The sequence below is a fragment of the Furipterus horrens genome, unplaced genomic scaffold, assembly GCF_987537825.1.
Source record: "Furipterus horrens unplaced genomic scaffold, mFurHor1.1.pri manual_scaffold_6, whole genome shotgun sequence".
In the NCBI taxonomy this organism is placed as follows: Eukaryota; Metazoa; Chordata; class Mammalia; order Chiroptera; family Furipteridae; genus Furipterus; species Furipterus horrens.
Genome location: NW_028327176.1, coordinates 48948586 through 48966758, shown reverse-complemented (window position 1 = coordinate 48966758; position 18173 = coordinate 48948586). Strand labels below are relative to the sequence as shown.

The window sequence follows — 18173 nt, the reverse complement described above, 5'->3', positions numbered from 1 at the left end:
AATACATGTATGGCAAATATTTTCTCCCAGTCTGTGTCTTGTTTATTTATTTCCTTAATGATGCCTTCAAATATGCAGAAATCTTTTATTTTGATGAATTAATTTATCAAATTTTTATTTTATGTTAGTACTTTTCATGTCCTAATAGACCTGTCTCTGCCCCAAGATATATTTTCATATGTTTCTTTCCAGAAGCCCTATGGCTCTTGCTTATATTTTTAAGACTCTGACCCTCTTAGATTAATTTTGGAGTATAGAGAGAAACAAGAGTCAAGGTCCATTTTTTTTTTTTTTCAATTTAGGTTCAGTTGTTTCAGTACCATTTGCTGAAGAAAAGAAAACTCATTTTTAACATTGAATAGTCTTAGTGACTTTGTCAAAAATCAATTGACCATATTATGTGTAGATCTGTTTCTATACCTACTCTTCTGTTCCCTTGATCAATTTGTCTATTCTTATGCCAAAACCACACCATCTTGATTACTATAGCTTAATAGTAAGTTTTGAAATCAAATAGTACATGTCTTTTTCTTTTTCTTTTTTTAAGTTTCTAGAGCCTTTGCATTTCATATAAATCTTGGAATCAACCTGTCAATTTTCACAAAAAAGTCTACCATTTTTAATTGGGATTTCATTGAATCTATAGAAAAATTTGGGAAGTTTAACAAAACTGAATAAACATTGGGAGGATGATTGGATGGTCTTTAAATCTTTCAACAGAGTTTTGTAGCTTCAGGTATAAAGGTCTTTTACCTCTCTCCTCCCTAGGTTTCAAGGCTATTCTAAATAGTACTGTTTTTAAAATTTATTTTCCTGTTGCCTGATACTTTATCAAGTATTGATGCTGGATTTTGTTAAATGTTTTACCTGTGTTTTGCCAACCTTTTACTACTGGGATAAACTTCATTGTCATGATGTATTTTATCTATCTATCTATCTATCTATATGATTTCTTATATTTTCTTATATTCAATTTTCTTATATTTTATTAAGGAATTTTTAATCTAAATTAATGGGGATAATTTTTTATTGTAATGTGTTTATCAGGTTTTTGTTCAATGTTATACTAGCCTTAAAAAATTGGGGGGACGTGTTTTCTCCTGTACTTTCTGAATTTGTATAAGATTGGTATTATTTCTATCTTAAATGTCTGAGAGAATTCCCTGCTGTAGCCATCTGGGCCCAGAGGTCTTGTTTCTATTGTTGCTGCTGTTATTGCTGGTGAAGGTGTTGTTTGTGGGAAAGGAGATGGGAGTTTTGAAATTCAATTTTTTAAATAGATATAAAGTTATCAAGGTTTTCCACATCCTTTGTGTCAATTTTGCTAAATTGTCTTTCTAGATGTTTTTCCACTTTATCTGAATTTCTAATTTTATTACCATAAAATATTTTGTTGTGCTACTTATAATCTTTTTAATAGATATAGAATCTTTACTGATGTCCCCTATTTCAATCTGACGGTGCTAATTTGTGTTCTTACTCTTTTTTTCTTGTTTGCTCTTGCTAGGGTTATATCAATTTTATTCTTTTAGAGGAAAAAACTTTTATCTCATCAATTTTTCTCAAATTTGTCTGTTTTTTATTTAAAAGTTTTTGTTTTTGACTTTATTGTTTCCTTTCTTTTACTCTTTTGGATTTAATTTACCCTTATTTTTAATGTCTTCACATGAAAATTTAGAGCATTAATTGTAAACATTTTATTTTCAAATGTAAGCATTTAAAACCCTAATTTTTCCCTTAAAAACTGCTTTAACTATATTCCACAAATACTGACATGCTATACTTATCATCATCCATTTCAAAATATTTTCTAATTTACCTCGTAGTGTATTCTTTGAGTCATTGAGAAATGTGCTCCTTAATTTCCAAATTTGGGGGGAATTTTTTAGCTGCTTTATTGATATTAATTTATAATTAAATAAGATTGTCAAAGAACATAATCTGCGTAATGTCAACACTTTGAAATTTATTGAGACTTGTTTTATGAACAAGCTTATAGTTATTGACTGCCTTCCATCATAAGAATCTAAGTTCAATGTAGGATGAGAAGAGAACTTACCTCTCTAAATAAATATTTGAATAAATAAATTCATAAACTAATGAATGTTTATGTACAGCTTCCAGAGTAATTGAACAACCTAGAGTATGATAATACACCAGACCCACCTGTTTCATTTACTTCCTCCCTATCAGTAATATTTAGTGTATCTTTTTCTTCCACTCAGCCTCTCTTTGTTAGATTGTCTCCGAACTTAATCATCAAACAATCTCATGCAATTCAGTTGCATTAAATATTGTCTAGAGATCCATGACTCAAAAATTTATATCTTCAGTCCTTTCCTTCGAATCTCCAGAGTTGTATAATGTCCAAGTAACTTCTTAACTTTTTCATTCTAGCTTAAGATGTAAACTTAATATTTGCAAATACTCAATTTACCACCATTTGCAAATACTCAATTTACCACCTTCCCCAAACCTGATCATCCTCAGTGATTCCATCACATGAAATGTCATAATCTGTTCAGTTTTTCAGGAAAAACTCTAGAGACATTCTTGACTTCTATCTCCTCCTAGACAACCTACAATATTGATAAAGTCCTGTCAATTTTTTATTCAAAATATAATATGAATCCATCCATTTCTCCCCATCTCTACCATTACCAGCCTTGTCTGTGACACACTTATATCTTACCTGGACTTTTGTTTCCTAACTGGTTCCCTGGCTTCCACGCCTACCTACCACAGTCTTTTATTCTACACACAGCAGTGGGAGTGATCATTTTAAAATGCAATTTTCATTGATAACTTCTTGCTCAAAACTCCCCAGTGACTCCCACACACTTAGGATAAAATTCAAAGTCCTTACATGGCCTGCAGAGATCCTGTGTAATTTGGTCTCTGAAGACCATATTTCACTGCCCATTTTCCCCACGCTACTCACTCTGCATCATCCACCCTGGCCTTCTTGTTATTCCTTAAATACTCCAGTCTTTTCACCATTTCAGGGCTTCTGCACTTGCTGCTCCTTCACCCTGGAATGTTCTGCCCCATATGTTCTCATAATTTATTTCATTCATTTTATTAAGTTGTCCTGTGCCACTTTCTCAAAGAAAACTTCTTTTATCATCAATTTAAAATAGTTTTAACCCCTTGAAGAATGTTAGCCTTTTTTACTTTCTTCATGTTCTACATCATATATTCATTCATTTACTTGTTTATTCTGTATCAATCCCTACCAAACTATGAGCTAGGCACTGTTCTAAATACTTCTTATGTATTGACTCATTTAATACTCACAAGCATTATTTGAATTAATACTGTTCTCTCCAGAGAAAACATGAAGAAATTGATGCATAAAGATATTAAGACACTTGTCAAAGGCCAGACAGCTAGGGAAGCTGGGTTTTTATTGTGGCTGTTTTGTCTTGCACTTTTAAAAAAATGAGGTGGCCTTGGTTGGTGTGGCTCAGTGGACTGAGCACTGGCCTGTGGACCAAAGGGTCACAGGTTTGATTCCCATTCAGGACACATTCCTTGCTTGTGAGCCAGGTCCCCAGATGGGAGCACATCAGGAGCAACCACACATTGATGTTTTCTCCTTCTCTTTCTCTCTCCCTTCCCCTTTCTCTAAAAATAAATAAAATCTTTTTAAAAAGGCTAAAAATTGAGGTATAATTGACATATAACATTATATTGATTTCAGATGTACAACATAGTGATTCAGTATTTGTATATATTATATAATGACCATCACAGTAAGTCTATTTAAAATCCATCTCTGTACATAGTTACAATTTTTTTTTTTCTGGTGATGAGGACTTTTAAGGTCTACTCTCTTAACAACTTTCAGATGTGCACATTAACTATAGTCACCACGGTATACACTGGGGAAACTATTATTTTAACCAGGCAGTCTGGCTTGTATATATATTGTTAACCACTGTACCAAAAAATTAATAATAAATAAATTAAACACCTTGTTAGTAGCAGAAACAATTCAGAGAAAATAAAACTTCAAAAATTAACAATAATATCTTCTAAAATAAGAGAAGACATTTCATTTAAGAGAAAATAAAAATGCTATAAAAGAGGAATATTAAGAAAACCAGAAGAGTCTTTTTAGCAATTAAAACTATGGAAACAGAGACTTCCGGCCAAGATGGAGGCTTAGACGGACACGCTAGGTCTCCCTCTACAACTAGAGAGGAATACAACTACTTCAAAACAAAGGATAACTAGAAATTCCAGAAAATAAAACTACACGGAAGCCCAACATATGAAGTTATAAACCAGCGGTGCCATTTGGGCAGGTAAGAGTTAAAGAGGGCAGCGCTGTTTGCGGTCGCACCTGGGACAGCGGAGGGGCGGCGAAAAATCCCGGCGGCAGTCAAGCCCCTGGCAGTGCGCGACCCCAGCGCTGGGGAAAGCAGCCACCGCATCGCCTTGAACAGTGAGGCCCAGGGGGGCGGGAGGACGGATCCCGGTCTCCTAGCTGAATAACTGTGTGAATCCATCTTGGACCCCCGCCCCCAAAGAAAGCACCACAGGGCTGCGAAATAGGTCGCGGACAGGCGCCGGTCGCTGAATTGTGACGCGTACACAGGCACTGCCCCCGACAGCCGGCCCAAGAAAACAAAACGCATCTGTCAAAATGAGGCAGACAACTATAGAAATCCCGGTGGCACAGCTCACCAGGCAACAGATAGAGAACCTGACAGATGAACAGATAAGAAACCTGTCAGAGGCTCAGTTCTGGGCCATTGTTATCAGGTGGCTTACAGAATTCACAAAAGAGCAGGAAAAAGATAAGAAAGAAGCGAAAAACATTCATAACGAAAGGAACAAAACTGCATACGAGACAGATGGTGAGGAAAAAAAATCCAGAGTTCATTTCAACAAACTGGAATATGGAGAAGGAACAAGCAGTCAACCAATGCAGAGAGAGGAAATGGGAAGCAACAATGAGAGGATCAGAAACCTCTGGGACAGCTATAAAAGGCCCAACATAAGAATCATTGGTTTGCCAGAGAGTGAGGAAGATGAACTAGAACTTGAAAAATTGAGTGAAAATATAATAAAGGAGAACTTCCTAGACTTGGGGAAGGGAATAGACTTGCAGGTCCAGGAAGCAAGGAGAGTTCCCAAGAGACTGGACCCAGGGAGAACCACTCCAAGACACATTATAATCAAAATGTCAAAAATTAAAGATAAAGAGAGAATCTTAAAAGCAGCAAGAGAGAAGAAAAGAATTATGTACAAAGGGGTCCCAATTAGACTATCAGCTGACTTCTCAAGGGAGACCCTACGGGCAAGAAGGGACTGGCAAGAAATATTCAAAGTAATGAAAATCCAAAACCTACAACCACGAATACTCTATCCAGCGAAATTGTCATTCAGAATAGAAGGACAGAGAAAGTGTTTCCAGGACAAAATAAAACTGAAAGAGTTCATTAGATCCAAACCACTGTTATATGAGATGTTAAAGGGACTGGTTTAAAAAACAGAAGCTAGGGAGATGAAACAAAGGCAAACTAAACAGGCAACGAGAGTGGAAAAGGAACTGTGGGTACAGGAAGCATATTGGGGGGAGGTCAACAGGGAGGGGGAGTGGGGAGAGGGAGGGAGATGATATAGGAATTGGGGATCATGGTAGGAGGGAATGGAATAGACGGAGAGAGGTTGGGAGGAACTGTATGCACAACTAATGGACATAATCTAAAAGGGGGGGACAACTGGAGGGAGGGGGGCCACCGGGTGGAGGGGAGCAGAGGGAAGGGAAATTGGCACAAATGTAATATTTTAATCAATAAAACACATTAAATCTGAAAAAAAAAAAACTATGGAAACAGGAGTGAAAAACTGAGGTGGATGAAAGTCTTCTAGAAAGTAAGGCAAGTCATAGCTTTGTAGCTGGTATCCTGGCTTCTAAACACACCTACCCTTCACTCCTTAGACTATTCTCAGTGCAATGGACAGAGAACTTTATTTTAAACCCTAATTTAGAGTCACGTTAATTCCTTGCTTAAAACTCTCCAGCAAACTCCCCTCACGTTTAGAATAGAATTCACACACTTTACCGTGGCCTGGGTCTTGCTCGATCTGGTGTGTGGCCTCCTCAACAACATCAACTCTGGCCATTTCCTCCTCGTTCATTCCAGCCACACTTGCTATTCTTCGTCTCACCAAGCTTGCTTGCCTCAGGGCCTTTGCATTTGCTGGTTCCTCTGCTTTAAAGCTGTTCTCTCAGATCTTTGCAGAGCTGGCTTCTTCCTTTCAAGTCTCCAAGAAGCCAAGTTGTCTCTGATCTCCCAGCTTACACCACCTACAATTTCTTTCTGTTTCATGTCATGAATTGTCACTTGCTGGCCCTTTATCCTGCTTTATTTTTTTCGTAACATTTATCACTATCAGAAATTATATCATATGTTTATGCATGTGTGTTTGTTTGTTTGATTAATTGATCCAGACTATAAACTCCATAAATGGTGGAACTCTGTCTTGTTCACTGTTGAATCCCCAACACCTACATGGTACTGGTAGAGAATGGACATTAAATAGATGTTTGATATTTGTTAAATAAATAACACATGAGTAACATTAGATGGCAAAAACAATCATAGCAGTTACAGTGACTATTTTTATAGAATGCCTGGGTTTTCAAGCTGCAAAATAATAAAGTAAAATTTTGTATAAAGCAAAGGAAATAAGTTTTATTATTATTATTTTTTGTTTTGTTTTTATTACCATTGCGTTGGAGGAGTAGCCAGCTGCAAACATAATATCTGGGCTGAACAGTGTGTTCCGACATTTTTTTCTGTGAGCCCAGTGCTGTCTTCCTCTTGGCAGATCCTCAGCGCGGAAGGGGAGCAACAACAGCACTTCTATTAACTAAGTATGTAAATAATCCAGCACCGTGTCTGCTGGTTATCTGTATGAGTAAAATGCTTCCACTGAGACATGCCAAGGGAGAAGCATTCTCAGTTCCAAATGAGCCAAGTCCCCCAGTTCTTGACGTGTGGCTCAGAGGGAATTCTTTGCGGGGAAGAAGAGACCAGTAGTGCTGATCTCCTTCTTCACAGATGGGCAGGTTTGTGTCAGCTCCAAGACCGGGGGACAAGGAGGAGGATGGGTCTTCTTTAAAGCATGATGGAGTCTTCTGAGAAGTGCATTGAAACTGTCAACTCCCGTGGAATGTCTCCATTGGAATAAGGGGTGTGGAGAGAACAAGGAAAATAAATCCAGTGGTAATCCAAATATCTCATCTTATCACAGATAATAACCTCATTCCCCCAAAATGCCATGTTCCCCAAGGAAGGCAGTTGCCTTTTTCATGACAGTACAGGGATGGCGACCAGAGCCTGGAATCCAATGGCAGAGGGAATCCAGAGTCAGGGGCTTGGAACTGAGAAGGCAGCAAGACCTACAATGGACTTCCCAAAGCTGATTCAGTTCTTCAGAGTGGACAAAAGGCAGCAATTTTAAGCAGCGTTTGGTATTATCTTCTAGTTATGGAGGTCAGAAGCCCAAAAATCAGTTTCAATGGGTTAAAGTCAAGGTGTCAACAGGGCCAGTTCCCTCTGGAGGCTCTGAGGGGAGAATCCATTTCCTTGCCTTTTTCAGCTTCTAGTGGCCTTGACTTGTGAACCTTTTCTCATCTTCATAGTGTGTCCCCCTAATTTCTGCTTCTGTGGTCAAACCCCCTTCTCTCCTCTGCTTCCCAGTTATAAGGGTACTTGTGGTTACATTTAGGTCCCACCTGGATCATCTCCCCATCTCAAGATCCTTGATTGAATACATCCTCAATGTCCCTTTTGCTATATAAGGTAGTATTCACAGGTTTGAGAGAGTGGGATCTGGATATCTTTGGGGTCATTATTCAACCTAGCACAGCATATCAATTATACATGTACATATTATACTGTATTTTACCCACTCATTGTTCATTGTTTATTTTTCATGAAGAAGGCACCATTACCTGATTGCTGATGACAGGTGAATTTGGTTTTCATAATGTAATTTGATATATCTCTAGTGAGACTCTGTGATCCTCTGCCCCACAACAGACATACCCCAAATGTGGATTGTAGGTGTTTATTTTTAGTAGATGTGTGTATATATTTCTGCCCAAGTATTTACCGACTGAAGGTCACATTTTCAAGACCACATATTATAGCCAACTGCTCTTTACTCACACTGGATGAAAGAAGAAATGAGGTTTCCTGAGTGCAAGTGTATCTGTGGTGGGCTACTGGTGCTCCATCCATTAAAGACTGAAATAACTCAGAGTCTGAGAAATCTTAGCAAACTACTCTGGATGAGAGATGAGGGGATTCTGCTGAAAGGAATGCATGTAGCCAGCTCCTACACTAAAGGAGGGAGAATTTTTCTCTCTCTCCTATGCTGAGGGACTTCAGAGAAGCGCCTACAGCCTGCAGGCTAGCTGGAGCCCCCTTGTGGTGGGGCACAGCCTACAGACTTTAGCAACAGTGAGCAGGACAGTTCTGCTCTAGCCTCTATAGAAGTGAGATGCCTGGCTGAAGAGATGAGTAAAAACTAAGAAGAAATTTGTGAGACTGAGACGTTCCTCAGGGAATCTCAGCAATACTTGGAAAAAGAATTATGCATCAGGATTGACTGCTCTGCTATGGATGGGTGACATGGAATGACAGTTAACATTAAGCAAATGTAATGCCACTGCCACTCTAACTACGGGTTGGACGGGGGTGTACTCAGTTGATTTAGATACACTGATGAACTCCTGAAGACCGCTTCCGCCCCCGCCCTGGGTCCTAAAGTTCTTTAAAATATCTGGAGGTTCACCTAGAATAAGGTATGATTTGTTTTACAAAGTGCCATTTTAAGAGTCTTCAGATATTTTTTCTTGGTAGAGTCCAAAAATAAAAGCACTAAAATTCAAATCCCTACTTTAATTCAAGAATTTTATGTTTCTGTCTATGTCCAGATAAGGATGACCTTCTTTGTTCCATATTTTTCAATACTATTAAAATGTACTCATTAGGTTGTTTGCTATTTACTGTTGCTAAAATTGTTATTCCTTGAAATTATAGACAACTTTGGTCAACGCACTTCCTAAATATAAGGTCAAAGAGCTATAAGGATATATTTTAATGTCTCATACTGAGAACTGTTGTAATCCTGGGTTTCTGCAAGCCTGCTCTCAACAAATCATCTATTAATTTTAGCTTTCTAATATTAACATTTCAGAGAGCCCAGTTTTGAAACAGAAGTACCCACTTCTCTACTCTCCACAGTCTCAGAACTCCCATGTCGAGGACCAGTTTAGGGTCTTTTCTGAAGAGCAGTGTAGGGAAGCTAACAGTTCCATTGGCTCCATCTGCCCTACCTGCTACTTCTAGCTGTAAAGATAGGAGCAAAACCTAAGAAACTTTGTGTGCTTAGACAGAACTCTGATTATGATGGTGCTAAAAGCTGGAGACCTTGTCTTCAAACACTCCTCTGTACATTAGTAGATTTAGATGGGATAAAGGAAAGACCAAATAGGGTAGTTCCATCTCCTTGTCATTCAGAGGTTTCCCTTCCAATCCTTAACCTTGTTGCTCTAAATACAAAGGTGGAAGAGACCCAAGAAGCTTACAGAATAGCACAGCCTAGTGACCTCATACTCTGAAACCAAGAAAGCCTGGTTTTGATGGTAGGCTGACTGCATACTAGATAAGTGACCCTCAGAAACAATATTACCACCCAGCTCATAGGGTTATGAGGATTAAATAAAATCATGCTTTTAAACTACTCAAAGATACTTAATTAACTAGAATTAATATTGTGCTGTAATTGCTATTACACAAAATGTCACAAAAGCAAAAAAGAACAATTTAGCAATTTGTATTCATAAAAAGAAAAATTTGACTATGATAAAGAGGATTCACCTTAAGTTTAGGTTAAAAAATACTTCCTTATAGATATGATAGAGATTAAACTAGAATTTTTCATATTAAATTTTTATTAAGGTACTAATATGCTGGGGAATATTGATATCCTCTTCATGTAGTTTGATAATGTAACCTTTTTGAAAAGATGGGGATTGAAGACAAAATGTAGTGAGAGTGAGCAGCTGATACTAAGCCATTCTAGGTGCCCAGGTAGGTAGGACTAGAACGCCTTAAACAGTGACTTAAATGAGATGGAGGTTTGCTTTTATCTGACTTGGAGAAGTGTAGAGACAGTTGTTTGTCCAATGTTGATATGAACACCCCAGAGTTACCATGGGCCCATCATCCTTCCAGCTCTCTGGTTCACCATACTTATGGTACAAGCCGTATTTTCATTGTCCAAATGGATGCATTCTAAACAACAGGTATTTCAAAGGGCAAGAGAAAGGCACTTCCCTCCTTTATAGGGAAGTTTCTTACTTTTATAAATTTCCTCCTAGGTTTTATTAGTAAGTACTTATTCACATGCTCCTCCATAGCCATAAGGGAGCCTGTGAAATACAGTCTTTACTCTGAAATAACAATTTGGTTCTCTTACTAAGAAAAAAGAGGGTACTGGAGAGAGGAAGGAAGCTAAGCTTCCCAACCATACTAAATTCATTCTTCTTCTCTGAATATTCTTTAATCTCCCTTTCCCTTTCTTGTCCTGGTTCCCCTTTCTCCTATATATCAAAGACCATTCTACTTATCTCTATAGAGTCTGTTTTTTCAAATTTTCATCCACTCCGAAGACTCAACTGCTTAGTTACTGTGAGGAGAAAGAGGCAGGTGGCATGGTCTAATCTCCTCGAAAACCTGTTGCTAACTGGATCTCCTGGAATTGACTAATGATTTTATATGACGAGTTCTTATCTGTGAAATTCTCTTGGCAGAATAATCCTGTTTCAGGATCACTCATGTTAAATAAAACTAGAACCTGTGGATTTATGACTCATAACCTCTAAAAAATGTCACAAAGTCCCTGTAATGATCTGTGTAAAAAACCACAAATGGCGATGGCTTGTAACTTAAATGATCTGCAAACCTCATTAGAGATCTCGTCTTTTATTTTAGGGCAAAGACTGTTTCTGACATGAAAAGGAAGGACCCATGTAGCCACCGAGTTGTCTTAGACAACCCTTGCTTTATCTGAGCCTCTTGCTTTATTGAAACTTCAGATTATTAGTGATGCTGGATACTAAGAGCTCTAATTTGTGAGTTTAATTTGACAGTCTGATCTTTTGTGACATTCAATGTGAAAAGTATCCACATCTCTCTAACTTTCACTTTTCTCCTAAATTCCTCATTGATATTTTTAATTACTTGCTGGACATACTTAAACAGTTTATCAGTACCTCAAAATCAATATATCTAATAATAAATTTTCTATCTGTCCCCCAAATCAGTTCCTGCTCTTGAGTTTCCAATCACCCAACCATAAACATCAACAACATTTCTTCCTACTCCTTCATTATCTCCAGTAACACTTTATTTTTAAAGTATATTTTATTGATTATCCTGTTACAGTTGTGCCAATTTCCCCCCCTTTCTTCCTCTATCCAGTACCTCCTTTCCCTCCAGCAATCCCCCCCCATTAGTTCATGTCCATGGGTTGTGTGTGTAAGTTCTTTGACTTCTCCTTTTCCTATACTATGCTTAACTTCCCCCTATTTTGTTCCTACCAATTATGCTTCTTAGTCCCTGCATCATTTCCCCATTTCTCCCCTTTTGCCTCCCCGCTGATAACCCTCCCAATGATCTCCATACCTATTATTCTGTTCTTGTAGTTTGCTTAATTTGTTTTTGTTTATGTTTTTTTAGATTCAGTTGTTGATAGTTGTGAGGGTGTTTTCATTTTAATGTTCATAGTTTTGATCTTCTTTTTCTTAAATAAGTTCCTTTAACATAATAGCTTGGTGATGATGAATTTCTTTAGCTTTATCTTGTCTGGGAAGCACTTTATCTGCCCTTCCACTCTAAATGATAGCTTTGCTGGACAGAGTAATCTAGGTTGTAGTTCCTTGCTCTTCATCACTTTGAATACTTCTGGCCAACCCTTTCTTGTCTGTAAAGTTTCTTTTGAGAAATCAGCTGATAATCTTATGGGAACTCCTTTGTAGGTATCTCTCTTCTCCTGCTGCTTTTAAGATTCTCTCTTAATCTTTAACTTTTGGCATTTTAATTAAGACGTGTCTTGAAGTGGGTCTCTTTGTGTCTATGTTGTTTGGGACTCTCTGTGCTTCCTGCACTTATGTCTATTTTTTTCACCAAATTAGGGAAGTTCTCTTTTATTGTTTTTTCAAGTAAGTTTTCAATTTCTTGCTTTTCCTCTTCTGCTTCTGGAACCCCTATGTTGGCACGTTTAAAGTTGTCCCAGAGGTTCCTAAGCCTCTCCTCATGTTTTTCAATTATTATTTCTCCTTTCTATTCTAGTTGAATGTTTTTTCTTCCTTTTGTTCCAAATCTTTGGTTTGAATCCCAGCTTCCTTTCCTTCACTGTTGGTTTTCTGTATATTTTTCTTTATTTCATTTTGTGTAACCTTTATTTCTTCCTATATTTTTTGCCATATTCTCTGAGCTCTCTGAGCATCCTTATCACCAGTGGTTTGAACTCTGCATCTGATAGGTTGGCTATCTCCATTTCATTTAACTCTTTTTTTGTTCTTTCATTCGGGCTGTATTTCTTTGCTTCCTCAATTTGGCAGCCTCCCCATGTTTGTTTTTTTCTATCAGGTAGAGCTTCTTTTTACTCCCTGTCTTACTAGCATGGCCTATGTAGCAAAGGCACCTGTAAATTGTGTGGGGCAGAGCCTTAGGTAATTGCCAGGATGGGGCTACCCACTTCACTGCTTTGTGGTTCTGTGTGTGGTGGAGGGCTCAGAGCGGGCACAATGCCATTGCCTGGCTTCTGGCAATTTGCCTGGTACTCACCCAGTTTCTAGTCACTTCACCCACTTCATCCATATGTGACTGGGGTCCTTCCAGATGCTGTCCTGGGGTTTGTGTACATTCTAAGATCATGCAGCCCTCTAAGCAGTGAATATCTGGTAGTATCTTCCACTGCCCCAACCCCAACTGGTTTTACAGCCAGAGGTAATGGGGGCTTATCTTCCTGATGCTGGAACCCTGGGCTGTGCAGCTGGTCTGGGGCTAGGATTGCTCACTCTCAGGGTATCCTTCCTGATTTTTATCCACCACATGTGGATGTGGGACCATCTGTTTGTCTCTGCCACCACCACAGCTTCTTCTCCATACCACACCACCTCTCTGTCTTGTCTCCATGACTTGCCCCTTCTACTCATCTGGATGAATGTGGCTTCTTTAAATCCTTGGTTGTTGGACTTCCATATAGCTCAATTATTTGATGGTTCTGGTCGTTGTTTGTTTCTGATATCTGGTTATAATCCTTTCTATGATTATGCAAGGAGATGAAGTGTGTCTACCTATGCCTCTACCTTGACTGGAAGTCTCCAGTAACACTTTAAAACCTTACTACATCCATCTCTTTCTTTGTTTTATTACTTCCTCCTAACTTTTATTTCTGGTTATAGTCCTTCTAGCCATTAACTATTCCAACGTATAGCATTGTTCTACACAAACACGATGGACTACTGGAGAATTATAATGAAGGAGACATAGATCACAAAACCTAATGAAATAAAGGACAGTTAGATATGTATGGATAGATATCTATATACATACTCACCTTGGACAGAACCAGTTCTAATGCCCAGTGTATTGTCCAAGGTGAGTTAAGCTAAAAGAAGCAACAAGAAAAGTATGTGCAATTCTTTTTTAAAAAGGGGGCTGGGTGGGGTGGGGTGGGATGGGAGAAAGAACAGAAGGAAGGAAAGGGGAAAAAATGAAGCCTGCAAAAGAAAAATGAATAATCTACTCTGGAAAAAAATGAATATTACAGGAAACAAAAATAAATACAATAAATGCTGGAAATTTAAATACATGAAAGGAATGTGGAAACCATAAACCAAGAGATACATATATCAAATATAATTAAATAAAAAGATATATTTCGAAGCTAAAGACATTTTACACATACAACAAAGAGTACAGCTCTATTCAAAGAAAAATCACTCCATCATTTATAAGACACAAGAAAGGATAAGTATAAAAGAAGTGTGTATTCAACTCAAGAAGTTAAGAAAAGGCCAAGAAAATTAAAATGGGGAAAGCAAAAACAAAATATAACACCAGAAAATAACAAAAGGAGAGTGAACCACTCAACTTGGTAAGTAAATCTGCAATGCTACTCTGATAAGATTTTTCCTTCCCAGCAGCCAAAATGTCCGTTATCCTTAGGAGCAGTCATTAAGGCACAAGAGCTGGAATTGTGTCTTATTCATCTTTGTAACATCACAGTCTAGGAAAATAAACGTTTGTTAAATAATTGTGTAAAAGGGTCCCGAATGACTCGATTATCAAGAGGCCTTCTCTGGCTTCTCAGATGAATCTTCCACACAGATGAGGTTTAGGGCCACTGAGAAAGCACAGGGCGGAGTCGGTGAACCACAATGTCTACTGAGGTGTCTTTGCCAGAAGAGTGTCTGGTGACAATCTATTGGTTAATTCCACTTAAATGACCTCTTCTACTCTGCCATTTCCATTTCTACCAGTGCTCAGTCCAGAGTGTGCTTGCCTGGGCCTCCCTCTCAGGCAGGTCTTCTTTTTTTATTTTTTAATATGCTTTATTGTTTATGCTATTACTGTTGTCCCAATATCTTTTCCCTTTGTTTCCGTCCACCCAATGACCCCCCCTCCCTCAAGATGTCCCCCCCCTTAGTCCATGTCCATTGATTGTGCATATAGTTCTTCTCAACATCTTATCTACTCCATTCCCTCCTACTATGCCTCTTAATTCCTGTACCATCTCCCTCCCTTTCCCCCCTTCCCCCTCCCCACTGACCTCTCCCGAAAGTGTTTCCTATACCTATAATTCTTTTCCCACTCTCATTGCCTACTTAGTCTGCCTTTGTTTCAATTTCATAGCTTCTGTTGTTGGTTGTTGTGATACAGTTTTTATTTTAATGTTCATAGTTTTGATCCTCCTTCTCCTAAACAAGTCCCTTTAACATTTCATATAACAGTGGTTTGGATCTGATGAAATTCTTCAGTTTTACTTTGTCCTGGAAGCACTTTCTCTGCCCTTCTATTCTGTTTGCTTTTGTGTCCCAGGGAGAGCTGTCGCTCCTACTATGTTGTAAGGGGCGGAGCCTTAGGTATTCGTCAGTAACGGGAGACCTGTCTCACCACGTTGTGGTGCTGTATGCGGGGGAGGAGTCTGAGAAGGAACAATGCCTCTTGCCCAGCACTCGCCCCTTTTCCAGGCACTTCTCCCACTTCCTCACCAGACTGGCGCCCCTCTAGCTGCTGCCCTGGCCGTCATTCCCAGAGTGGGTGGGTCTGTGGATGTTCTAGGACCATGGGGGCCCTTTAAACAAGTGGACTCTGCTGAGAGACTGGCAGTTTCTGCCTCCGTTCCAACCCCCACTGGTTTGCACAGTCAGATGCAATGAGGTTTGATTTTCCCCAGTGCTAGGACAGTGAGCTGTGCGGTGGGGTGAGAGGCTGGGAACATTTCCCAGGTGCAGCTTTTAACTTTTTAAAACGTGTAACCACTCTTTCCGCCAGCCTGCTGCTGTTGCCGCTGCTGCCACCACCACACGGAGTCCTCTCTGCCCCAGCTCCGCCTCTCCTACCTGTCTGGATGAGTATTTCTTCTTTATATTTTTGTTTGCTGGACTTCCATGTAGTTTGATTTTCTGGAACTTCTGGTTATTTCTAGTTTTGAGGTAGTTGTATTCCTTCTTAGTTGTGGAGGGAGATGCAGCATGTCTGTCTACACCTCCATCTTGGCCAGAAGTCCAGGCAGGTCTTCTTAACGTGTTCAGCAACCAAGAACATGGATGGAAAAAAATCCATTGTTATTCTCACTAACCTGTAACTAAACTTTCGCATTTCCTGACATTATATTATAGGCAACAAACTACTCTAGTACTAGCAGTCCTTGAAACTGTCCCCAAGAGAGATCACAGATATTTTATATCACATCTTAGTTTGGGGAGAGAGCTCAAAACTTCATGCATATTTAGCATTACTTTAAAGTTATAGTAGTTATGAGCCCTGTGTTAAGTCTTGTGATTTGTGGTATTAAAGATTTAATATAAACAAATGTGATATAAAGACTTTTACAGTTATAACATAAACTATTAAATATTTTGATAATTGCATTGAAATATAATTGATTTCTTTGGTATTCCTGTGTATTTTATTTAATAAATTTGAAAATGTCTATAAACTTCACTAGGTGTCAGAAGTATCCATGACACGGAAAGGTTAAGAATGTTTGCATGAGAGTTAGCTGCTTAGGGTGAATAAAATTTCTCATAGAAAGGAAAATAAAGGTGAAAGGTGTGTGACTCTCAGTGTTTGAGAAAAATCTAGAGATGACTTATGACATGACAATTGGATTTCAGAAGATAGGCATGTATTTGGTTTGCTAGAAATCATGAGGAAGGCCTAGGAAAACCACTTAAAGGTTGACATAGGGGCAAGAGAAGATGGCAGAAGAGTGAGGGGAGGCTGCGCTTTCAGGCTCCCAAGACCCTTCTGTAGTTTGGACTAATTGCAGACAGAACATCTCAGTGAGCAGCTGGACACTGGCAGGAGTTGAGCCTTGGCACTGCTGGATTAGAGAAAAACCATCTGTGAACAACGTGTTTAGTGAGGATAGTGGAGGAAAAAGTGACGAAACGGGATTCCTGACTGGGGCGGCTGCCCGAGCTGCGGATGGAAGTACACAAAGGCTTTTTGGCGACCACAGGCTTCCCCAGAGAGGAGTTAGGAGGAGAGCGGATCTCTGCCCGGTGGCAGAGACGGGACTCGACCAAGTGGCATTGGCGCTGAAGGACAGGAGACAGCGTGCTGCTGGGCAAGTGAGAACATAATTCTCCTTTATATTTTTCTCTAGTGGACGGTGGAGAGGGATGGAAAGTTTGGGGGTGGTAGGACATTCTTGAAGAGCGCAGGTGCAGAGGTGCGCTCGTCCACTCCCCAACCCTCCCCTTGGGTCATGTGGGCGCGCATAGGGAAGTGCCCTCATTCACTGGCCCAGGTGCGCAGCCGCAAGTCCAGGTGCCTCTTGGACATGCCCCAACAAACAAGATCTGTGCCCCAACGGGCAAACGGACGGCCTACTGAACACGCAGAAGACCGTGCGCAGACACCCCTAGCCAGCTCCCGTGGGTGCCAGGCCCCAGGCCAGAACGCAGACCACTTGCTTAGGCTCTGTTCGTGCCCGCCCAGAGCCAGATGGGTGCCGGAACAGGGGGGCGGGGGTGGGGAGCAGCTGCGGCACGGGAACAGCAGGTGGCAGCAACTCACAGACACTCACTTCCACTGTGCACAAGTGTCTGGGACCCCGCCCTGGGAGGCGAGAGACCAGCTCCTGGAGCGCGACTCGACCGGCCTGAGGCAAGCTCTCGGGCCACCCTGCACGTGCAGGGGCGCACGCACAAAGGTACCTCAGCTGGCTCCAGCGGGCGCCAAGGGAGCGCGCTGTGCTGGCCACCACAGGCACACACCACTGATGCAAGGAACAAGAACCTCTGACCTGCCACAGTAGACCAGCTGGGGACGCAGAAAAAGAAGACGACACATGAAGACTGAACTGAGTAAAAACATTCCTTTTTTTGTTTTCCTCTTTTTTTCTCCCTTCCTTAAAAAAGGGAAGGAAGAAGAGAAGAGAGGAAGGGAAGAAACACACACACACACACACACACACACACACACACACACACACACACACACAAACTATATCTCTAATCCGTTTCATATAATCTCTCCTTCTTATCCTTCCTCTTTAATCGTTGTTTATTTGTTTGTGTGTCTAGTTTAGCCTCCCCTTCACTCTAAATAAATAGAATATAATTACTATATAAATCCAATACTATACAATCCCACTTTCTTACTATTTCTGCATTTTTCCATCCTTTTCTTCTATTTTTATTAACATACAATGTAAATATTACCTACTGTCTTGCATAGTCTCAACTATTATTAATCTATCATCCCCTCTCTCAAAAATCATATTTTTCCTCCCTAAAAACAACTCTTATCTATTCTTCCTATAGTATAAAAGCTCTACTCTCTCTACATTTATAGTAATACTGGCTCGTTGGCTGACGATAGTGGGATAGAGGGTGGGGG

The 18173-nt window shown here is 39.8% G+C and overlaps 1 pseudogene; it reads right to left on the bottom strand.

Moving 5' to 3' along the window:
- Positions 1–6153, bottom strand: part of LOC150006115 (homeobox protein DLX-3 pseudogene) — a 33694-nt pseudogene extending 27541 nt beyond the window's left edge.
- Positions 6154–18173: the final 12020 nt, after the last annotated feature.